We start from the raw sequence: 22,848 nt of genomic DNA, 5'->3' as shown, positions 1-22,848 counted from the left end.
GGTCCATTTTATTCTAATTTTCTGCCTGCTTAATTGAGAGATGACTTTGCAAAAAACTTCAGCTTGGATTTTATTTCATTTTATTCATCATACTGAGAATGCATTAATGTGGAACTCTGCTTATGACTTTTTAATGAATTTAATATAGAGGTTTCAAGTTTCTGGTTTGTAATATGTATTTGTTATTCTGTGTCAGGACTTTCTTATTGGCTCTTAGAATTGATCAGCAACAGAAATTCCCCACAAATTGTCACATATATTCCAGCAGTGTTTGATTTGTGAGGGTATTCAAAGAGAGAGAGTTAAAACAACACCCCCTGAAAGTCATAGTACTGGAACCTCTCTCTCTCTATGTCTTTTTAATACATAATTGCAATTTTTACTTCATAAAAAATACGAGTGTAAAATTGAAAAGCTATGTTGTAGAAGAACTGAGTTTTCAGCCACCCATGAACACCAGCAGAATGGTCAAAACACTGCATTCCAGCCCAGATAGCACAGTAAGCCGGTTTCATACTTGTTTCCAGATGTAAAGTTCAAGTATATAAGCTTGATCAAAGCTGGAATATTCAGGTCTGTTAGTTGGATTCAAGCTTGAAACAAACATCAAAGTTGGCAGAGTTCAAGCTATATTTCAAGCTTGACTTATCAAGTTTGGCTCCAGCTGTATCTACACACGTGGAATACAGACTGGTATTTACAGCTTGTTTTAAGCTACATAATTATTAATCTGAATTTATTTAACCTAATTAATTAAATAAGTATCAGAATGGAAATGGTGTGAAAAAAATTATCAAGACATGTATGTTTAAAAAATTTTATTTTCAAAGTGTTTAAAATTGTTTTATTTTAAAATTTAATTGTTCTGAAGCCCCTCCAGCCTCAGCACACAGACCAGAGCAGGATCAAATATCGCTGACTTCTGCTGGTATAATGATCCTGTAACAGGTAAAAGAAAATGTTAGCCATACCTAAACATAAAAAATGTAAAAAGTTGAAACTGATCAACCTAAATATAATTTATGCCCCAGATTAGCAAAATAATGATTCTTACTACGTCAGTGAGTTTGAAGTTAACTAGTATAAACGTCACTGAGTAAGCAGCTGCTTCTGGTGACTTCATTCCAAAGAGTTTTTAAAGTAATTTGAAATAACTTTTTGTTTGAAATTTTGAAAGTAAAGATGACATTTGGGTAATTTTGCGATGACTTCATGAAGAAGCCACACATCACTATTTCTAACAGTTTCAGGGCCATTTAATCTGAATTATAAAGAAACAATTACTTGAAATCATATACACCTCATACTGTAAGCTTATAAGGAAACTACCGTTTAGAAAAATGTAGACGTTTTATTCTATCCACAATTATATTTTAGTGAGTAAAACTGAATCAAAATGAAATAAAAGATGAAATTGAAACGAATTTAAGAAATTACCAGATCAGTGGAACTGAAATGTAAAAGAACAAAAAATGTTCTCCTTGTCATATTTTAATATTGCCTTTTATTAGATTTCAGCCACATTACGAATAACATTAAAAGTAAGAAGTAGCAGTAGGACTTGCAGTATTATTTCACCTAGGGAACAACAAAATTAAGAGCAATTGAAGACCAGTCAAAGCTACGTAAATAAAAAAGACTGACACCTATGTAGTGACTGGTTCTTGATGCACTTTTCCCGTTCACCATGTCATTACTATTTGTATTAGCAAAGAAACTTTTCACACTTCACGATTATTCATTCATGGTGTGACACACGCGAGTATTTACAAGTAAACAAATGTAATAGCACGATATATATAAAAAGGAGAGATTTTAAAAAGGTAAATAACATTAAGTTTTAATTTATTGGTGCCACGTACTAGAGAGCTAGTTTAAAATGACCTCTTTTTGCTGAACAACTTGTAATATGTTTTCTTAGCTGGTAATCCATTTCACTTTCATCCAGGTTCAATTTTTCTACGTAAAAGAATATGATATTTCTTTACGTTACGTAATAATATGTAACGTTTGTAATATTAACATACCACTAGAGAAAAAATGCACCAGCATACCTGTAATACACTATACATCTTCTTCAGACCTGGTGTAGCAGTAAGGCAGGGGACGCCACACACTTTCTGAACTATTTTCCAGTATAAAACAAACTTCACAACAGTCAACAATCATTAACGCATGTCACAAAAATAAAATGGCCGTAAACCTAGCAGAGTCAGTGCAACTGCAAGGCTTATAAACGCTTGTGGCGCTTCCTGTGGACGTCTGTGGAAGCTATGCTGCGCGCGCATCTGCTGTACAGCCTTCCAGGGAAATTACAGTTTATTTCAAGCTTGGGAAAATTATTTTAATTCAAGTTCAATTTTTACAGCTAACAGGTTGATTTTTCAGTCTTGAATTTTCAACTGAACCTAAACTCAATATCCACCTTGAAATAAGCTGTGTAACAGGTTGATTTTTCAATCTTGAATTTTCAACTGAACCTAAACTCAATATCCACCTTGAAATAAGCTTGAGTGCTAGCTGGGAGTGACTTAATTTTTCACAGTGTCATTCAGGAAAATATTTCTGTAACATCTGCATCTATACTCTGCAAGCCATATGCTGACTTTTGTGTGTTTAGGGTATTACTATCAATAACACCAGCCCCCTCCTTTCTTGTTTCATTGACAAATGATGTGTAGGAAGAACACCTGGCCCTAATTTTCTAAATGAACATTCGAAGAGAAGTGGCATTATTCTTTGTATAATCTTTATTAATCCTATTTGATAACAGTTCCAAGAGCCTCAGACTGAAGAGCAGTGTTTGAGAAGCAATTATGTGAGTGTTTTGTAAGCTGTTTCTTTCTTTGATGAATAATTACATTTTCTTTGGATTGTTCCAATTGATTTCAGTCTTGTCTCTGCTTTTTTACAACTGATTTCATGTGGCCATTCCACTTTAGGGTGCTAACTGTTTGTGCTCCTAAGCATTACTTAGGCATTGCTTTCATAATGGTGATGACATATTCATCTATCAAACTATGGATTACCTGTCCCTTGCCCTAGGCTTTCTCTTGCTAGTCCACAGGGGTATGTAGGAGAGATTCTGTGTAAAGGATGGGGAAGGTAGTGGCAGGTTTGAGCTGAGGCTTGAATTATGTTTGGATCCTCTGTAAGTAAGATCATCATCTGTGAAAGTTCAGTGTGTTGAGGTGCGTCCAGATCCAACAAATAGTTTTTATGTCAGGTATGTACACATGACAGTAATCTCTGTGCTATTAATACCCATCAATTTCTGATAATTTGTCAAGTAAAACTTTCTAATTTCATGACTAATCTGGTGTAAACTAAAAAGAAACTATTTTTCTCTGGCATGAACTGAAAAGAAACTATTTTTCTATTTAAATGATGTACTGAAGACTGCGAATGGATTAAAAAAAAAAAAAGAATGTATGACTTTCGATTCTAAGTAAAACAACATTCAGCAAGAATTAATTTTCACTAATTAGTGTGTCACACTTCAAAGTATCTTTTGTACTATCCACTCTTCCTTCTCTTCATTTCTTTTTCAGTTGTGCATTATATTCCAACATAAATGTTGATGTAAAATTGAAAAGGTATGTTATAGGAGAAGAACCGAGTTTTCATCCACCCATGGACACCAGCAGAACGGTCAAAACTTTCAGAAGTTGAAGTAGAATGGGAGAATGTAATGATGTTATCAGCTATATTATTTTCCTTACAACATTGACTGTGACCTTGAAATCCCTCATACTTAAATATGGAGTGCTTACTTATGTACTATAAAGCAAAAACTAGTGGTATCTCCAGACGATTGTCATTCAGGGGACATCAACACAAGCTGAAGAAACATTTAAATGAAAGGTGCAAAACTACTATACGGAAAATTACTGTGCCAAGAACTTAGTCAGAAGATCAAGATGGAAAAATAAAAAGTGAACAATCAATAGTAACAGTTGAGTCATAGTCCATTAACTGAAAGGAAAAGGCCATCATTGAATTACAGTTTGGAAGGGAAAAATTTGAACAGACTAGGGGGAAAGGTAAAAGGAAAATAAAAAATAAATAAATGACGAAAAGAAATCAGAGTGGATTAATAATTAAAGATGAAGACAGAAGAAATTGGCTAAGTAAAAGTGAATCAATTGAATCAAAGAATTAAAAATTGACAATGAACATAACAGGTGCTTGTCCATGACAAGAATTTTCTCCATCTGGATGCCCATTAGATTTATTGGGTCGAGTCATATGTTTTTTCAAATGAGGACTTGTCCATGAGATGTGACGATGAACTATTGGTTAATCTGCTGGTTACAACTCCAGATTCCCACTAGAGAGCTTGCAGTTGGATGGTACACCATATTCTCATGCTACTATTTGTCCAAGAACTGGCAAGTTTGCTGCTAGTTGTCAGTAGAAGTTGATCTGTTGGGCATATTAGTTGTATGTTTTTGGGTGAGCTCTGACCTCAATTGATTGTAAAGTATTAATCATGCTTGAGAAATGACCGGTCCTCAGAGATGAAGTAACCAAAGAAAAAGAGAGAAAAATGATGACTATCATTGACACTTCAGTTGAGCAGGACTAAAACAGATAATTGTCCTTGTAGGACATTGGCTTCACACACACACACACACACACAACTCAAAATTTTCATACTTATTTTCAGTATTTCGCTTACATTTAGAAAACTGTGTCACTTAATGTGTTTGATTTTCTGACAAGCAGTATCAGAACTAGAGTGCACTGAAAAGTAGCAATACCTTTGGTCCTTCTGTGAGAGTGTCAAAAAGGTGCACCTCACCACCTCCTCATAACTAAAAAAATTTACATGTTGTCAACAAAAAACCATACACCATGTTAAAGTACATTAAATTTCATAAAGAGAGGTCAGTAACATTCAGATTTCTCATAAATATGGGGAAGAAAAGTGAAAATCACAAAAAACGCTTTCTGCATTATAATGCCAAATGACCCCTCCCACAAGTCTACCTTTCATTGGCACTATATTTTTGGTATATTATGCTTAAAAGAGATTATTTTGAATGGATTGATGAGAAAGCATGTTTGACGAAAACAATAACAAACTATACAACATATTAAGTATGTGACACTGAATAGTAAGATGAATATGAAATCTGTATGTGTCCATGCGTGAATGTCAAGCCCGGGATTGGGTCATCACTTTGAGTAGCTTCTGCATATGGAAAAGAAATAATCTGGATACAAAAGACAGATATGCTCTGCAGTGAACTATGAAAGTATGAAAGAATACTTGTATTGATGTCATGTGTACAGTTTTTTTTTACTTGTCTCCATTCTGGTCTTGGTGTCACAGGCAACATTTCTTGGGCGCTGGAATGTCCAGCTGAAGGACTGAAGGGTATTGAGCAATGGATGGTTCAGCTAAAGTGTCAGGCTGTGGAAGATCTAGCATGAACAGTGAGCTGTTACTGTTCTTCAGCTGACAAAATTGTAAATAAATGATTAATATTGTGATAGAAAAAATTAATTAGTAAAGATGCATAATACTGCAAAATATTACATGAATTAATACTTGGCTGCTTCAGATGGTAGTACTGCAAGGGGATCACCCAGGTGGTCTTTGCTTCTGTGTCAAAACTGTTGTCAATGTTGGAGCAAGATCATGCACATTGCTGGCACAGTTTCATGTAGAGCAGTGCTACTTGCCTACATGGACGCCAACCTTGGCAATCTATTTTGCAATGTCAAGTTCCACCCTCATTGCTTCAGATCCAAGTAGTTTCTGATCCATTGCTGCATCTTGAGGAAAACTCTGGATGTGTGTTGTTGAGTTGCAGATTCAGTGGGATGTGTGGACCCTGGGATGTGTGGACCCATATCTGCTGATGCTTTGGAGGGTAACGTCACATATCACTTATACCTCAGCTTGTTGAGTATTTTGACTGAGTGCTTAGCACCAGAAAGGGCAGTGAGAAATTTCTCATCAGCAACTGTTATTTCCTTTGGATAGGTTGAAGGCTCAGTAGCTACTCTGCAACTCAGTGCCTGGTAAAGGGTTCATCAAGCCACCTTCACACTAATTCTCTTTCATTCCACTCTTGAACAGCACACAGAAAAAACAAACAACTATATCTTTTCCATGCAAGCTCTAGTTCCCCTTATATTATTATTATGATCATTTCTCCCTATGTAGGTCAGCATCAACAAAATATTTTCGCATTTGGAGGAGAAAGTTGGTGATTGAATTTTCATGAGAAGATTCTGCCGCAATGACAAAATGTCTTTGTTTTAACGATATCCACCCAAAATCCTGTATCATGTCCTTGACATTCTCTCCCCTATTTCTTGATAATACAAATTGTGTTGCCCTTCTTTGAACTTTCTCGATGTATTCCATTAGGAGTAGGATCCCACACTGTGCAGCAGTACTGCAAAAGAGGACAGACAGGTGTAATACAGGCAGTTTCTTTAGTAGGTCCATTGCATCTTCTGAGTGTTCTGCCAGTAAAATGCAGTCTTTGGTTCATTTTCCCCACAACATTTTCTAGGTGTTGATTTTACTTTAAGTTGTTTGTAATTGTAATTCTTATTTATTTAGTTGAATTTATGGCCTTTAGATTTGATTGATTTATTGTGTATACAAAGTTTCATGTGTTCCTTTTAGCACTCATCTGAACAACCTCACACTTTTTATTTTTTAGGGTCATTGCCAGTTTTTGCACCAAACAGATATCTATTCTAAATCATTTTGCAATTGCTTTTGATAATCTGACGACTTTTTCTTCTGTGGCTTTACAACGCATGATGAGTCTTGGCCTCTTCAGCTATCTCCATCCATTTACCCCAGTCCCTGTAGCCCATCCTCCAAAGGTCTTATATGACTCTGCCCTCCCATCTAGTTTTCGGTCAACCATTTCCTCTCCGTCCACTTGGCTTTCCCTGTAAAATCTTTTTTTTTGTATTTCTGCATCATTCGTCCATGCCACTTGTCCAGCCCACCTCGGTGTAGGTGACTTCACAATTCTTCTAACAGGCTGATATTTGTAGACGGCATACAACTCACTCATGGTTGTACCTCCTCCTCCATCTTATCCTTTGCAAATTGGGCCAATGATTCTCCTGAGTATCCTCGAACGCATCCAGTGATTCAGCATCCTTTGCTGTCAGGGCCGATGTTTCAGAGGCATATATAAGCACTGGTCTGATCAGATAGTCTCATGGTTAGTTTTGTGGTTCTGGCCAGGAGCCTTGAAGATAGAAGTTTTGTTAAGGCAAAATAAGCTTTATTGGCTGCAATTAGTCACTGCTTTATTTCATAGTAGGTATCATTAAGGTTGGTTACAATTGAACCCAGGTACTTGAAATTATCAACTCTTTCAAAGGTATAACTACTCATCATTATTTTGGCCAGCATGTTCTCTTTGTGTGCTTTCCAAGCAGCTAGGTATTTTGTTTTCTGCTCATTGATATTTAGTCCTATATTCTTGCTGGCCTGTTGAAGTGCAATGAATATCTCTTCCATTGCCATCAGAGTCCTTGCTACTATGTTGATGTCATCAGCATAATCTATTACCTGCACAGATTTATGAAAAATTGTTCCCCTATTCAATATATTTATTTTCTCCTGTCATCACCTTCTCCAAGATGGCATTGAATAGGAGTAATTCCTGTGCATCACCTTGCTGTACTCCATTATTTTTTTAAGCAACAAATGTCTGGGGAAAGATGGTACTCACTTAAACAGGTTAGGCTTCAAGACCTTCACTGAGATGATTACTGATATTTGCAACATTGTAAATATTAAGGAAAACTAAAAAGCATAAGAGGGGATGATCATGCACAAAATGTTCCTGAAGAAAGCAATATTTCTTTCCTTCGTTATAATGTTGAGGAATTAGGTAATAAGATTGATGTTTTCGACCACTATCTTTCAGATGTTACACCCCACATACTAGTTGTCAGTGAACACCAAAAATTTGAAGATAACATACACCTGTTTAAAATCCAAAATTATTCATTAACTGATTTTTACTGTCATTCTAACAATAAAGGTAGAGGAGTGGCTTTCTGCCCGAGAACAAATAACTTAGTATAATCTTACGAAAATATCGCTTGGGTAAAAGAGTATTCCACTGATTTGCACTGTGAAATTGTAGCAATTAAGTTAAAATTCTTGTCTGTTGTATACTTTATCTTGGCATTGTATGGATCACCAAATGGAAATTTAATTATTTCTTAATTCCCTTGATATAGTATTATGTAAATTAATGTTCAAGCAAGAACATATAAATGTTATATTATTAGGGGACATTAATGTCAACACGTTACAAGATTCTCAAGAAAGCAAATGCTTCAAAGACTGTATATATTCTTATGGCGCAAAAGATCTGTTGGGACACATACCCACTAGAATCACTCCAGCTAGTATAAGCTCTATAGACCACGTTATTACTAATTGTGAAAATATTGCCACAGCTGCTGTTGTAAACGGTCACATCTCTGACCATCTAGGCCAACTATTAGTGCTAAAGGGAGGTCCTTGTATAAAACCAAAGAAAATTTATGAATACAGAAGAAATCTCTGTTATCAACAATGCCAAACTGAGAGACAACCATATCTAATAACATTATTGATGTCACCAATCCTCAAGAGATTAGTAACATTTTAAATGAGAATCTGACTTTTGTACCACATGCGTTTGGGCACTGATGACCCTGCTGTTTAGCGCCCGTAAACCTCAAACACACACACTTTTGTACCACAATAAAGTGCCTGTTGGAAGTCTTGCTGAGGACAATTCTGAAGCTAATCAACTCCATGAACTTGAAATCAAGGGTATTTTGCAGCTCATCAGAGAATGTAAAAACAAAAAGTCCGCTGGCTGGGATGAAATTTCCCCATTTTTACTTAAACAGTGCAAAAACAATCTAGTATATCCTTTGGTGCATCTAATAAATAGTGTCTTAAAAGAAGGAGTATTCCCTGACATACTAAAATTAGCCATTGTTAAACCTCTCTACAAAAAAGGTGATAAACAACTAGTAGAAAATTACAGACCACTCGTTTTAACTGAAGTGTATGTTAGAGCATTATAATAAGCACAACATCATGGGAGATTTTCAGCATTGTTTCAGAAGTGGCCGTAGCACCATGACTGCAACACTTCAATTTATGATGAAAGCTCTTGACAAAATTGATTAAGGCATGCAAGTAGCTGGAGTTTTCCTAAACCTATCAAAGGCTTTTGATAGGGTTGATCATAAGGTACTTCTGTCAAAACCAGCCAGAGATGGCATAAGTGGAAAACTATTGCACCTCATCACATCATATTTAAAAAACGGAAGACAGTGTACCTCAATCTCACACAATAATGGAGAAACATTTGTCGGGAATATTAAATTTGGTGTGCCTCAGGGATCGTTAATTGGTCCCTTCCTTTGTATATTTTACGTCAATGACTTCCCAAAGATAGTAAAAAATGATTCCTTCATTACATGTATGCAGATAACACTTCAAGCCTTTGTTGGGGAAATGATATTCTTAATCTCAGCATAGAGGGGAAAAAAAATTATAGATATTGCAAAGGAAAAGTTTGAAAATGACAATATAAAAGTCATCTTACATAAAAACAAATATAATCCCCTTCAATGTTGGTGATTTGCAAACTTGTATTTATTCTCAAGATAATAATATTTTAGGGAAAATCTGCAGTGAGTGTGAATTCCTAGGTATATGCATAGATAGCAAACTACTATGGACACAACAAATTAACAAAGTATGTGCAAGGTTATCATCTAGCCTATATGTGTTAAGAAGAATAGCTCCATATGTCAATACCCAAACAATGAAGATGATGTATTTTGGTTTAATACATCCACTTCTAGCACATGGTATTGCATTGTGGGGTGGGGCTTCCAAAACTCATGTAGATCAAGTATTTAAACTCCAGAAAAGAGCCTTGAGAATATTAGGCAAAAAAGATGCTAGAACATCATGTAAGGGATTGTTTATAGAATTTAAACTTCTATCTATTCAATGTATATGTTTTAAACAATAGTATTAACTGTAGAAGATAAGAAATATACCTGTCATAGTGCAGAAATTCATGATCACAGTACTAGACAAGTACAAAATTACCATATGATACACAGAAGACTGAAAATACTGCAGACAGTCCATATATTAATGGAGCAAAATACTTCAAAGCACTGCTAAATGAACTGAAGGTAATAATTGGAGAGACATTCAAAAAACATCTAAAATCGTGGCTCATTGAGCAGTGCTTCTATAGCCTACCGTAGAAACTGAAATATTAAGTATTATTATGTCAAATAATTTGGACTACATTCTTAAGTTCCAATTATAAAGTAAAATTAGATTGTATACTGTTGTATTGTACTACCAATTGCTATGCATGTAATTACATGTTTCACGCAAATAAATTTAAAAGTTACAAATTATTAATTTCCAAAGCACTGACAACATCTCTCCATTTTTTATGCTACCTTGTTTTCCTCTCATTGTCATTTTTACTAACCTTATCAGTTTTTTTGGCATACCCAATTCACCTAGAGCTTGATATAGTTGCTCTCTGTCTATACTATCATATGCTGCTTTAGAATCAATAAAAAGATTATACGTGCTGACCCCTTATTCCTTTGTTTTTTCCAGAATTTGTCTTAGGGTAAGCATCTCATCGGTAGTTGGGTTACTGGGAATAATTCCACATTGATATGATCCCGTTTCCCTCTGTATTATTGGAAGGAGTCAGTTGTACAGTATGTTAGAGAGGGATTTTATATCCCAGATTAAGCAGTATAATCCCTCTATAGCTACTGCATTCCATCTGGCCTCTTTTCTTATATATGGTGCATATAATTCCCTCTTTCCGTGTTTGAGGCATTTCCTCTTCTTCCCATATTAGATTAACCAGTTTCAGGATGTTCCTTTCCAATTCAGACCCTCCTGCCACGACAGCACGCTCCCGGGCCTCTGTTGGCAACGGCAAGCTTAGTTGGGAGCACGGGTGGTCGCACCTAAAGCGTCTACTCGCCTAACTCTGGGCGATTGCACCTCTCTCAAACCCGACGAAGTACTTAGGATGGCGCTGCACGCCGCCGGGACCTGAGAGGGTTTCGAGGTGTATTGTGCAGGGGAGCTCAGCCTCCTCCTGTTTGCAGAATAATTGAACGGAAGCTTGCGTGTTCGCGCGGGCCCCCGGGACACACTCCTGGGCGGCCGGCTGCTCAGCTATAGTTGACACAGCTCCCTAGTTGATCCTGCCAGTAGTCATATGCTTGTCTCAAAGATTAAGCCATGCATGTCTCAGTACAAGCCGCATTAAGGTGAAACTGCGAATGGCTCATTAAATCAGTTATGGTTCCTTAGATCAGACCCTCCTTGCTTGAAAACTTCTGCTGGAATGCCGTCTGCTTCTGCCGCCTCGTCGTTATTTAATTGCCTCATCGCAGTTCTCACCTCTTCTAAGTTAGGAGGTTCCACACTGTTATCTGGAGCCTCTTTCTCCTGTATTTCTGTTGGGTTCCTTGGAACAACTGGTCTTGGATTAAGGAGTTTATGAAAGTAGCGACACCACCTCTCTCATATCTCCTTCTCTTCACTCATAATTTCGTAATTCTCATATTTTATTAGACTTGTTCTGCCCCTGAAAGGTTTCTGTGTCTTATACACCTCTCCATAAAATTCCCTTGCACTTCTCAAAAGTTCCATTTCTTCAATATTTGCTGTCACCCACTCCCTCATTTTCCTTTGATGGGTCCTTTTTTCAATTCTCCGTTCTTCTTTATTCTTCCATTATCCTCCTGGTACAATGTGGTTGTAATGTCCTTCTGTATGCTTCATTTTTTTCATCTGTTACTATTTCACCTTCAGTATTGAAGGTGCTCAGTTGCTGCCGTATGCACTGTCTTTTTTAATATTTTCCCATTGCTCTTCAGTGTTGTTGCATTCTCCAGCAGTTTCAAGGGCCAGAATTATTCTCTCCTGGTATCGTTCCTTTGCTTCCTCTGATTCTAAAGCTGTGATGTTATATTTCTGTGTTCTGGGCCAAGTTCCTTTCACTGCGTTAGATATTCTTGCACTCACCTGTGCCCAAACTAGGGAGTGATCCATATCTATATTTGCACTTCGTAAACTCCTTACTTCCAGTAAGGATGACTTTACTGTACAATAAACAACAGCATCATCATCATCAAACAAATCAAGATGACACTCAAATTGTGTCGTAAATCATTTATGTATATAAGGAAAAGCAGAGGACCTTTTAACACCACCTTGGGGAATGCCAGAAATCAGAACAGCAGAGGGCCTATAACATTACCTTGGAGAATGCAAGAAATGTCTTCTGTTTTACTTGATGACTATGAATTTTGACCTGTCTGACAGGAAATCACAAATCCTCTTGCATAACTGAGATGATATTCCATAAGCATGAAATTTAGTTATAAGCCACTTGTTAGGTACAGTGTCAGAAGCCTTCTGGAAATCTAGCAATGTGGAATCAATTTGGAATCCCTTGTCAGTAGCACTCAACACTTTCTGTGAGTAAACAGCTAGTTGTGTTTCACAACAATGACGTTTTCTAAATATGTCTTGACTATATGTCAATAGACTGTTCTCATTGAGGTAATTCATAATGTTTGGACTTAATATATCTTCCAAACTCCCACTGCATATCGACATTAATTATATGGGCCTGTAATTCAGTAGATTACTCCTATTACCTTTCTTGAATATTGGTGTGACCTGTGCAACTTTCCATTCTTGGTGCGGTGAGAGTGTTAACATCTTTATTATTCATTTTTCTACACTTAACGCAAAGGATTCTGCTGAAACATTTGGCATGCACATGCTGACTCTGTGGGCAAAGCTGCCTGTTTTTCTACAGGCAGGCAGAAATGCCAATCTGGCAAAATTGTTGTCAGGGACAAGTGTCCAAAGACAGGGCTCAGAAGTGGAAAGAAAGAATTGGAGTAAGTTAAAAACAGATCAATAGTGAGGACCAAGCATTTGATAAAGGGACAGTTCTCAATGTGGAGGTCATGAGCACTGATGCAGCAAGGAGATAATCAAATTACACAAGTCTCTGCTGTTATATTTCAGAGTATGTGCAACAACGTAATACAGGATGTTGCCATGTGCTTGCTCTGCCTATGGATATTCATTCTCGTATTGTTTTATGTTCATCAAAACAATATATACTGTTAGTGATAAAATCTTCTGAGGTGTTAGGCTTCATTCCTGTTCAAACTTCACAACTGCTCAACATTTCAATCCCTCTGCTGGGATCTTCCCCTGGCTGGCTGAAGATAGTGTCATGTTTACTTATAAGATATTTTCTAATGTGTTAAAGAGCAAAAATGCCAAGCACATTTAAGACAAAAAATGAAATGAGCTTTAGTGAGTCACAAGAAGAATGGGACCAGGTTATGGATTTTGGGAACATACATGTGCTAGCTACAGAAAGTAGTAATTAGAGAAGAAAAGTCAGTGAAGCATTCCAAACATCGAAGAATGAGCACAACTTCAATAGCTACTTCGGCATGTCTGCTTGCTATTAAGGAAATAAAATACCCAGCTATGGCCAGTGAGGCACGCAAGCAGCTACCAGAAGAGAACTGAGGCTGCACAACAGCAATAATATTTTTGATTCTCCCACTGTGTTACTATCTGCTTTCAGTATTTATTCAATGATACGGTCCACCAACAACAGGAGGCAGATTTCTACACAGTAACTCCACTTCTCCAAAAAAGCACGGGAAAATTTCCACTTATAAGTGAATGTGATGTTGTGTTTTGACAGTGTTCAGCTATCCAGCGACACAAGTGGAATCCTGAAGAAGGTCGCAATAGAGAGATCAAAATGTTAAGCAGTGAAGAGAAATATGACAGAGCCTAATGACTCAGAAGATTTGTCATCAGTGACAACAGACATGAAAATGGGCAGCATGATAAAAATCTCTACAATCAATACAGAGAAATTCTGATCTTACTATTTTTACCCAAGCTATCAGAATATTCTGACATCTTGTTTTCAAATTAGGTACCCCTCTTATTTGACTCATATTGTGGTGATTGGGGCATCCTCCTCACCAGGAAACACCAGTGTAATAAAGACCTAAGAATACAGATACATAGGGTTATGGGTTACCTGAAAAGTTCCTGCTGTTTGGCTCATATGCTACAAGATCTTTTCCCACACTTTTCTAAGTGAAATTGAGGTGGTTAGCCAACAATATATTAAAAAAATAAAGTTCCCCTCTGCTTTTGATACAAGCTGATCAGCAATGCCTTTAATTATTTTAGTTTATTTACTTGAAATTATCTTTTCTTGAATAATCATATTCATAGCTAGGCTCATCACCTGTTTGGTATTCATTCATTCTGAAATTGTGTGCACGTGCAATTACATAATTATAATCTGTAGAAAGGAATTTAGTCAGAAGTTCAATCAGACTTTTTTCACAAAATAACACATGTTCTTGCATAAAAAGTTCTCGGTTTACTTGCCGCGTCAAATTTGGATAAAATCCCAAGCTTTCAATGACTACCTCCATCATCTTCGTCAGGGGCAAAACTTGACTGTCGTGGACCGGTGAGGCTTCTGCTTTTATAAGTAGTGGACGGCTTCTCATTGGCTGGATGACGTCACGGTGAAACTGGCGCGTACTGAGGTGGCGGCCTCTATGTCCATAGATTTTGTTTGCGTGCTTTATCCAGCATTGCTAGCAGCGCCATCCATTGCAACAGGTGGAGAACTGCGAGGAATGTAAGAAGTCTCCCTCTACGCTCTTTCTTTATCAATTGTGCGCTTCCATGCATTGCTGAGTGCATAACCGGAGTCTCTGTTGAAATTATTTTCACAGAGTCTAATTTCAACTGCTTCCCTGATGACATAGTCCCAATAGTTTGAAGCATGAGCGAGTAGTCTTGTTTCATTGAATAAAATCTTATGTTTATTTAACAAACTGTGCTCAGCCACCGCTGATTTTTCTAGATACCTGTATTTCAGGTGACGCTGATGTTCCACACAGCAATCGGCGACAGTTCTTACAGACTGGCCCACATAACTTTTGCCACACTCACAAGGAATGCTGTAAATTCCCGGTACTCTCAGGCCAAGATTATCTTTCATGGGTCGCAGCATTTCCTTAATCTTCCTGGGTGGCCGGAAGACTGGGCTGATTCCCTGCCAGCTCAGGACTCTGCTGATCTTGCTGGTCGTTGCACCACAGGATGGTAGCCGCGCGATGTGTTTGCCCTCTTGATCTGTTCGAACAGCGTCCTTTCTTGGTTTCTTCGCCAGAGTAGATCTGATATCACGATTGGAATATCCATTTTTTATGAATACCATCGTCAGATGGTTAATCTCGGAGCCGAGATGATCCTTGTCCGAAATAGTCCTTGCTCTGTGTACCAAGGTGTTCAGCATAGCTCCCTTCTGAGCTGGGTGGTGAAAACTACCCGCATTTAGATATAAATCTGTATGCGTCGGTTTTCTGTACACAGAATGTCCGCGACGTACATCTGATTTTTGCTCCACCAGCACCACCTCCACAGTAAATCTTATGTTCTAATGTATACCATTCAAATGATCAACAAACTGCTGCAGTGCCTCATTGCCATGTGGCCAGATTAAAAATGTATCGTCAACATACCTGAAGAAGCAGGATGGACGTAAGGGAGCACTGTTCAGAGAAGGGTCACTGATAGAATACATAGTGTAATGTTTAATGAGGTTTATTCTTATGATGAACAGATTAAAGTAAGTATGTGAAGCTTTCATAAAACATTTTAGGAAGGCATGGCAGAGGAGTAATTGATGAAACAACATTACAAATAAACTCAGTTAAAATGAGTAATTCATTTTTCCTAAGGAGTGTAACAGAATATGAGCTCATGGAAGTAATATCAAAACTCAAAATAAAAACATCTAGTGGCTGGGATGACATATCATCTACATTACTTATAGAACAAAAAAATTAATTAATAAAACCAATAACACATTTAATGAACAGTTCAGTTGGCTAAGGGGACCTTTCCTGAGCTTTTAAAAATTACTGAGATATGACCAGTGTATAAAAAGTGTGCAACCACTGACATAAATAATTACAGGCCAATCTAATTGACCTTAACATTTGGCAAGCTGCTTGAAAGAATAATTCTAAACCAAATGGAATCCTTCTTCTGGATAAAGGAAACAAAGTCATTGGGACGTTTCCGGATTTGTCTCATTTGATTCTGTGAATCATGCAGTACATGCAACCGAAGTTGGAAACTTACGGCATACGAGGAATAACACTAAAATTCTTAAGTTCGTATCTGTGAGATAGAATACAGTGAACTAAACTAAGTTGTAGCAATGAAGGTAATATCCAAACAGTAAAATCAGCTTACAAAACTCTCAGCTGTGGAGTTCCATCCTAATTTCTTGTATATATTAACAACATAATACAGCCACAAAATTGAAAACTAGTGGACTACACTAATAATACATCATTTATTAGCTAGGGCTGAACTGAGAAGCTAGGATTCCAAAGCAATAAAGAGAACTTTGAAATGATCACACAATATCTAACAGTGAATAAACATACTCTGAATAAAGACAAGACTGCAGTAATAAAGTTCTTGTTAAATTATAATAATGTCATATTGAATCACTTTCTGCAATTGAACTTAGGTTTTTAGGCATCTTGATTGATGAATATCTCACATGGAAAGAGCATATCAGCTGCATCTGTAAAAATGTTACCAGTAATGTTTATTTATTAAAACACCTTGTGAATATAATAACCCCACCCCCCATCCATAAACAAGTGTACTAGGTTTAATCCACTCACATTTGCAGTATAGGATTGATTTGGGGTGGGGCAACCACAGTCTATATGGATCAGATTGTCAGGCTTCAAAAGAGAGCTTTGTTTGTAAAAGGAAATGATGAAATAAGTGTAATGAACAGACACATCCATAATTACAGTACGCCAACCAGATGTGACTATCAGAGGACACATGACTGATAAGAGCTACAGATCACAGTCCATTTGAAACTGATAGACAATTCTATAGTAAGTTGCCAATTAATATAAAGGAACTCCATGACATTCTTTTTAAGGGCAACTTGAAACAGTTGTTAATTGAATGATGTTTATACTCACTTAAAGAATTCTGAGCTGCAATAGAGATAGTTCTACTTTTATGTACTGCAGTATATCACTGGTAGTAAATGCTTGTATAAGAGTATATAATTTTCTACTTGAGGTAGGTATAATTACGTATATGACATGATATCATTGTTCTAAATGAACATAGAGAACAATGTCCAAGACTGTAAAGTTAATAGGCACCAATAAATATTATTATTATTATTGTTATTATTATTATTATTATTATTATTATTATTATTATTATTATTATTATTATTATATCGAACAAATAAATTGGAATCCACACTAGTGTGTTGTCTGCAATTACCTTGGGAAAAACTGCTCCCTGGAGTTTTTTATGGGTTGATTTCATATACTGAAAATACTGTTACATAACCCATCACTACATTTTTGTCCTCGATATCAGTTGAGTTTAAATAAAATTCATTTCCTGCTGACAACTGACATTCTGTGGTTCACTACCATTCATCGTCTGGCTATGCACAGCAACATTTTCACCACCTAAATTTCCTCTACTATTCTGAACAACAGCTTTACTTACTGGTTCCATATTGACAAATTAAAAAAAAATTGGGCAATTAAAACAGTAATCTTCTTTTCAATATATTATGAGACTTTTCAAAACTTTATGTACAATTTACACTGTGTCCAAATAGTGACTCGTTGCCTGTGTTATGTTCTTTATGTAAAATTTACGCTGTGTCCAAATAGTGACTCATTGTTGCCTGTGTTATGTTCTATGTAGTATTGAAACAATTTTTTAGAAGAACAACATTACTACTACTAATAATAATAATAATAAACACAGTTCCGCAGTTTTTAAGGTCTGGGCTTAATATTGATACAGACTCTATGAAGCATAATCATGCCAGCTTAATAATTAGATGGTTCCTACCTTTGTTGAAAAATGGTTGTTTCCATATTTTTTGCAATTTATCTTCAGTGTATTATTTGGATATTTTTCCTCTGTAGCTTTCTTACTTCCTCAATTGTGCCACTCGTCTCATTCATCCACAGTAGTTTCAAACATGTAACATAGAAATAAAGTACAATTCATACATTTACAATGTATCGATAGAACACTTTTATTTACTCACTTAAATGTTCATTCAGTAGTGTCCTGTCACTGGTAGCCAGTTGAAGTGCTAGTGACATTATTTAGTTCTTTTTTAATTAGTATAAATAATGGTAAGTCTCCGAAGTTATGTGGGTAGTATGGGAGATTAAATGGCTGCTGTTATTAGATTCAGCTGTAACACTACTAATTCTTGTTAATGTCTTGTAAATTAACGTCCACAGAAGTTATCACTTTACCTGGCCTCTTCTTAATCTCAGCTCAGGAATCTTCTTCTGTGGCCTTCCTCCTACTAGATAAATAAATATTTTCTGACACATGTAACATCGATAAGGAATCATCTTTGTGCTATAAAATTTTTTTAGTAGGAATCTTAATAGATAAATGATTTTCCTCCTACTAAATAAAACCCTACTCCAAACTTGTAATAAAGACAGTATTGAATACTTTTTGACAGAAGTTTATACTTTTTTTCAAAAAAGATGTAGCATATACATAAAACATCCTACCATGGAGGTGTCCAAAACAAGGGAAGTAAAAAGTTAACAAATGAACATTAAAAAATTGAAATTAGTGAGATAACACATTTATCTTCATATAAATCATGGGGTAGAGGTAGGTAGGCAGACATATATATACAGGGTGTTACAAAAAGGTACGGCCAAACTTTCAGGAAACATTCCTCACACACAAGGAAAGAAAATATGTTATGTGGACATGCATCTGGAAACGCTTACTGTCCATGTTAGAGCTCATTTTATTACTTCTCTTCAAATCACATTAATCATGGAATGGAAACACACAGCAACAGAACGTACCAGCGTGACTTCAAACACTTTGTTACAGGAAATGTTCAAAATGTCCTCCGTTAGCGAGGATACATGCATCCACCCTCCGTCGCATGGAATCCATGATTCGCTGATGCAGCCCTGGAGAATGGCGTATTGTATCACAGCCATCCACAATACGAGCACAAAGAGTCTCTACATTTGGTACTGGGGCTGCATAGACAAGAGCTTTCAAATGCCCCCATAAATGAAAGTCAAGAGGGTTGAGGTCAGGAGAGCATGGAGGCCATGGAATTGGTCCGCCTCTACCAATCCATCGGTCACCGAATCTGTTGTTGAGAAGCGTATGAACACTTCAACTGAAATGTGCATGAGCTCCATCGTGCATGAACCACATGTTGTGTCATACTTGTAAAGGCACATGTTATAGCAGCACAGGTAGAGTATCCCGTATGAAATCATGATAACATGCTCCATTGAGCGTAGGTGGAAGAACATGGGGCCCAATCAAGACATCACCAACAATGCCTGCCCAAATGTTCACAGAAAATCTGTGTTGATGACGTGATTGCACAATTGTGTGCGGATTCTCATCAGCCCACACATGTTGATTGTGAAAATTTACAATTTGATCACGTTGGAATGAAGCCTCATCCGTAAAGAGAACATTTGCACTGAAATGAGGATTGACACATTGTTGGGTGAACCGTTCGCAGAAGTGTACCCGTGGAGGCCAATCAGCTGCTGATAGTGCCTCCACACGCTGTACATGCTACGGAAACAGCTGGTTCTCCCGTAGCACTCTCCATACAGTGATGTGGTCAACGTTACCTTGTACAGCAGCAACTTCTCTGACGCTGACGTTAGGGTTATCTTCAACTGCACGAAGAATTGCCTCGTCCATTGCAGGTGTCCTCGTCGTTATAGGTCTTCCCCAGTCACGAGTCATAGGCTGGGAAGTTTCATGCTCCCTAAGAAGCCGATCAATTGCTTTGAACGTCTTCCTGTCGGGACACTTTCGTTCTGGAAATCTGTCTCGATACAAATGTACCATGCCACGGCTATTGCCCCATGCTAATCCATACATCAAATGGGCATCTGCAACTCCACATTTGTAAACATTGCACTGACTGCAAAACCGCGTTCGTGATGAACACTAACCTGTTGGTGCTACATACTGATGTGCTTGATGCTAGTACTGTAGAGCAATGAGTCGCATGTCAACACAAGCACCGAAGTCAACATTACCTTCCTTCAATTGGGCCAACTGGTGGTGAATTGAGGAAGTACAGTACATACTGACAAAACTAAAATGTGCTCTAACATGGAAATTAAGCGTTTCTGGATACATGTCCACATAACATCTTTTCTTTATTTGTATGTGAGGAATGTTTCCTGAAAGTTTGGTCGTACCCTTTTGTAGCACCATATATATACAATAGAGGGAAACTTTCATGTGGGAAAAATATATCTAAAAACAAATATGATGTAACTTACCAAACGAAAGTGTTGGCATGATGATAGACACACAAACACACACACAAAATTCAAGCTTTCGCAACCAACAGTTGCTTCATCAGGAAAGAGGGAAGGAGAGGGAAAGACGAAAGGATGTGGGTTTTAAGGGAGAGGGTGAGGAGTCATTCCAATCCCGGGAGCCGAAAAAAACACACACACACACACACACACACACACACACACACACACACACAAACACAAATATACTGAAGGGCAAGTTCCCATCTTCGGGTTGGTGTTAATGGGAAGTATCCAGATAACCCGGACGGTGTAACACTGTGCCAAGATGTGCTGGCCGTGCACCAAGGCATGTTTAGCCACAGGGTGATCCTCATTACCAACAAACACTGTCTGCCTGTGTCCGTTCATGCGAATGGACAGTTTGTTTCTGGTCATTCCCACATAGAAAGCTTCACAGTGTAGGCAGGTCAGTTGGTAAATGACGTGGGTGCTTTCACACGCGGCTCTGCCTTTGTGTACACCTTCCGGGTTACAGGACTGGAGTAGGTGGTGGTGGGAGGGTGCATGGGACAGATTTTACACCGGGGGTGGTTACAAGGGTAGGAGCCAGAGGGTAGGGAAGGTGGTTTGGGGATTTCATGGGTTTGTGTGTCTGTCAACATGCCAACATGCCAACGCTTTTGTTTGGTAAGATGATGTGACTTACCATATGAAAGCGCTGGCAGGTCGATAGAAACACAAACAGACACATACATACACACAAAATTCAAGCTTTCGCAACAAACTGTTGCCTCATCAGGAAAGAGGGAAGGAGAGGGAAAGACGAAAGGATGTGGGTTTTAAGGGAGAGGGTAAGGAGTCATTCCAATCCCGGGAGCGGAAAGACTTACCTTAGGGGGAAAAAAGGACGGGTATACACTCGCACACACACACATATCCATCCCCACATATACAGACACAAGCAGACATATTTAAAGACAAAGAGTTTGGGCAGAGATGTCAGTCGAGGCAGAAGTGCAGAGGCAAAGATGTTGTTGAATGACAGGTGAGGTATGAGTGGCGGCAACTTGAAATTAGCGGAGATTGAGGCCTGGTGGATAACGGGAAGAGAGGATATATTGAAGAGCAAGTTCCCATCTCCGGAGTTCGGATAGGTTGGTGTTAGTGGGAAGTATCCAGATAACCCGGACGGTGTAACACTGTGCCAAGATGTGCTGGCCATGCACCAAGGCATGTTTAGCCACAGGGTGATCCTCATTACCAACAAACACTGTCTGCCTGTGTCCATTCATGCGAATGGACAGTTTGTTGCTGGTCATTCCCACATAGAATGCGTCACAGTGTAGGCAGGTCAGTTGGTAGATCACATGGGTGCTTTCACACATGGCTCTGCCTTTGATCGTGTACACCTTCCGGGTTACAGGACTGGAGTAGGTGGTGGTGGGAGGGTGCATGTGACAGGTTTTACACTGGGGGCGGTTACAAGGGTAGGAGCCAGAGGGTAGGGAAGGTGGTTTGGGGATTTCATAGGGATGAACTAAGAGTTTACGAAGGTTAGGTGGATGGCAGAAAGACACTCTTGGTGGAGTGGGGAGGATTTCATGAAGGATGGATCTCATTTCAGGGCAGGATTTGAGGAAGTCGTATCCCTGCTGGAGAGCCACATTCAGAATCTGATCCAGTACCGGAAAGTATCCTGTCACAAGTGGGGCACTTTTGTGGTTCTTCTGTGGGAGGTTCTGGGTTTGAGAGGATGAGGAAGTGGCTCTGGTTATTTGCTTCTGTACCAGGTCGGGAGGGTAGTTGCGGGATGCGAAAGCTGTTGTCAGGTTGTTGGTGTAATGCTTCAGGGATTCCGGACTGGAGCAGATTCGTTTGCCACGAAGACCTAGGCTGTAGGGAAGGGACCGTTTGATGTGGAATGGGTGGCAGCTGTCGTAATGGAGGTACTGTTGCTTGTTGGTGGGTTTGATGTGGACAGACGTGTGAAGCTGGCCATTGGACAGGTGGAGGTCAACATCAAGGGAAGTGGCCTGGGATTTGGAGTAGGACCAGGTGAATCTGATGGAACCAAAGGAGTTGAGGTTGGAGAGGAAATTCTGGAGTTCTTCTTCACTGTGAGTTCAGATCATGAAGATGTCATCAATAAATCTGTACCAAACTTTTGGTTGGCAGACCTGGGTAACCAAGAAGGCTTCCTCTAAGCGACCCATGAATAGGTTGGCGTACGAAGGGGCCATCCTGGTACCCATGGCTGTTCCCTTTAATTGTTGGTATGTCTGGCCTTCGAAAGTGAAGAAGTTGTGGGTCAGGATGAAGCTGGCTAATGTAATGAGG

The sequence above is a fragment of the Schistocerca piceifrons genome, chromosome 1 (genome assembly GCF_021461385.2).
Source record: "Schistocerca piceifrons isolate TAMUIC-IGC-003096 chromosome 1, iqSchPice1.1, whole genome shotgun sequence".
Classification (NCBI taxonomy): Eukaryota; Metazoa; Arthropoda; class Insecta; order Orthoptera; family Acrididae; genus Schistocerca; species Schistocerca piceifrons.
Note: the sequence above shows the minus strand (reverse complement) of the source record.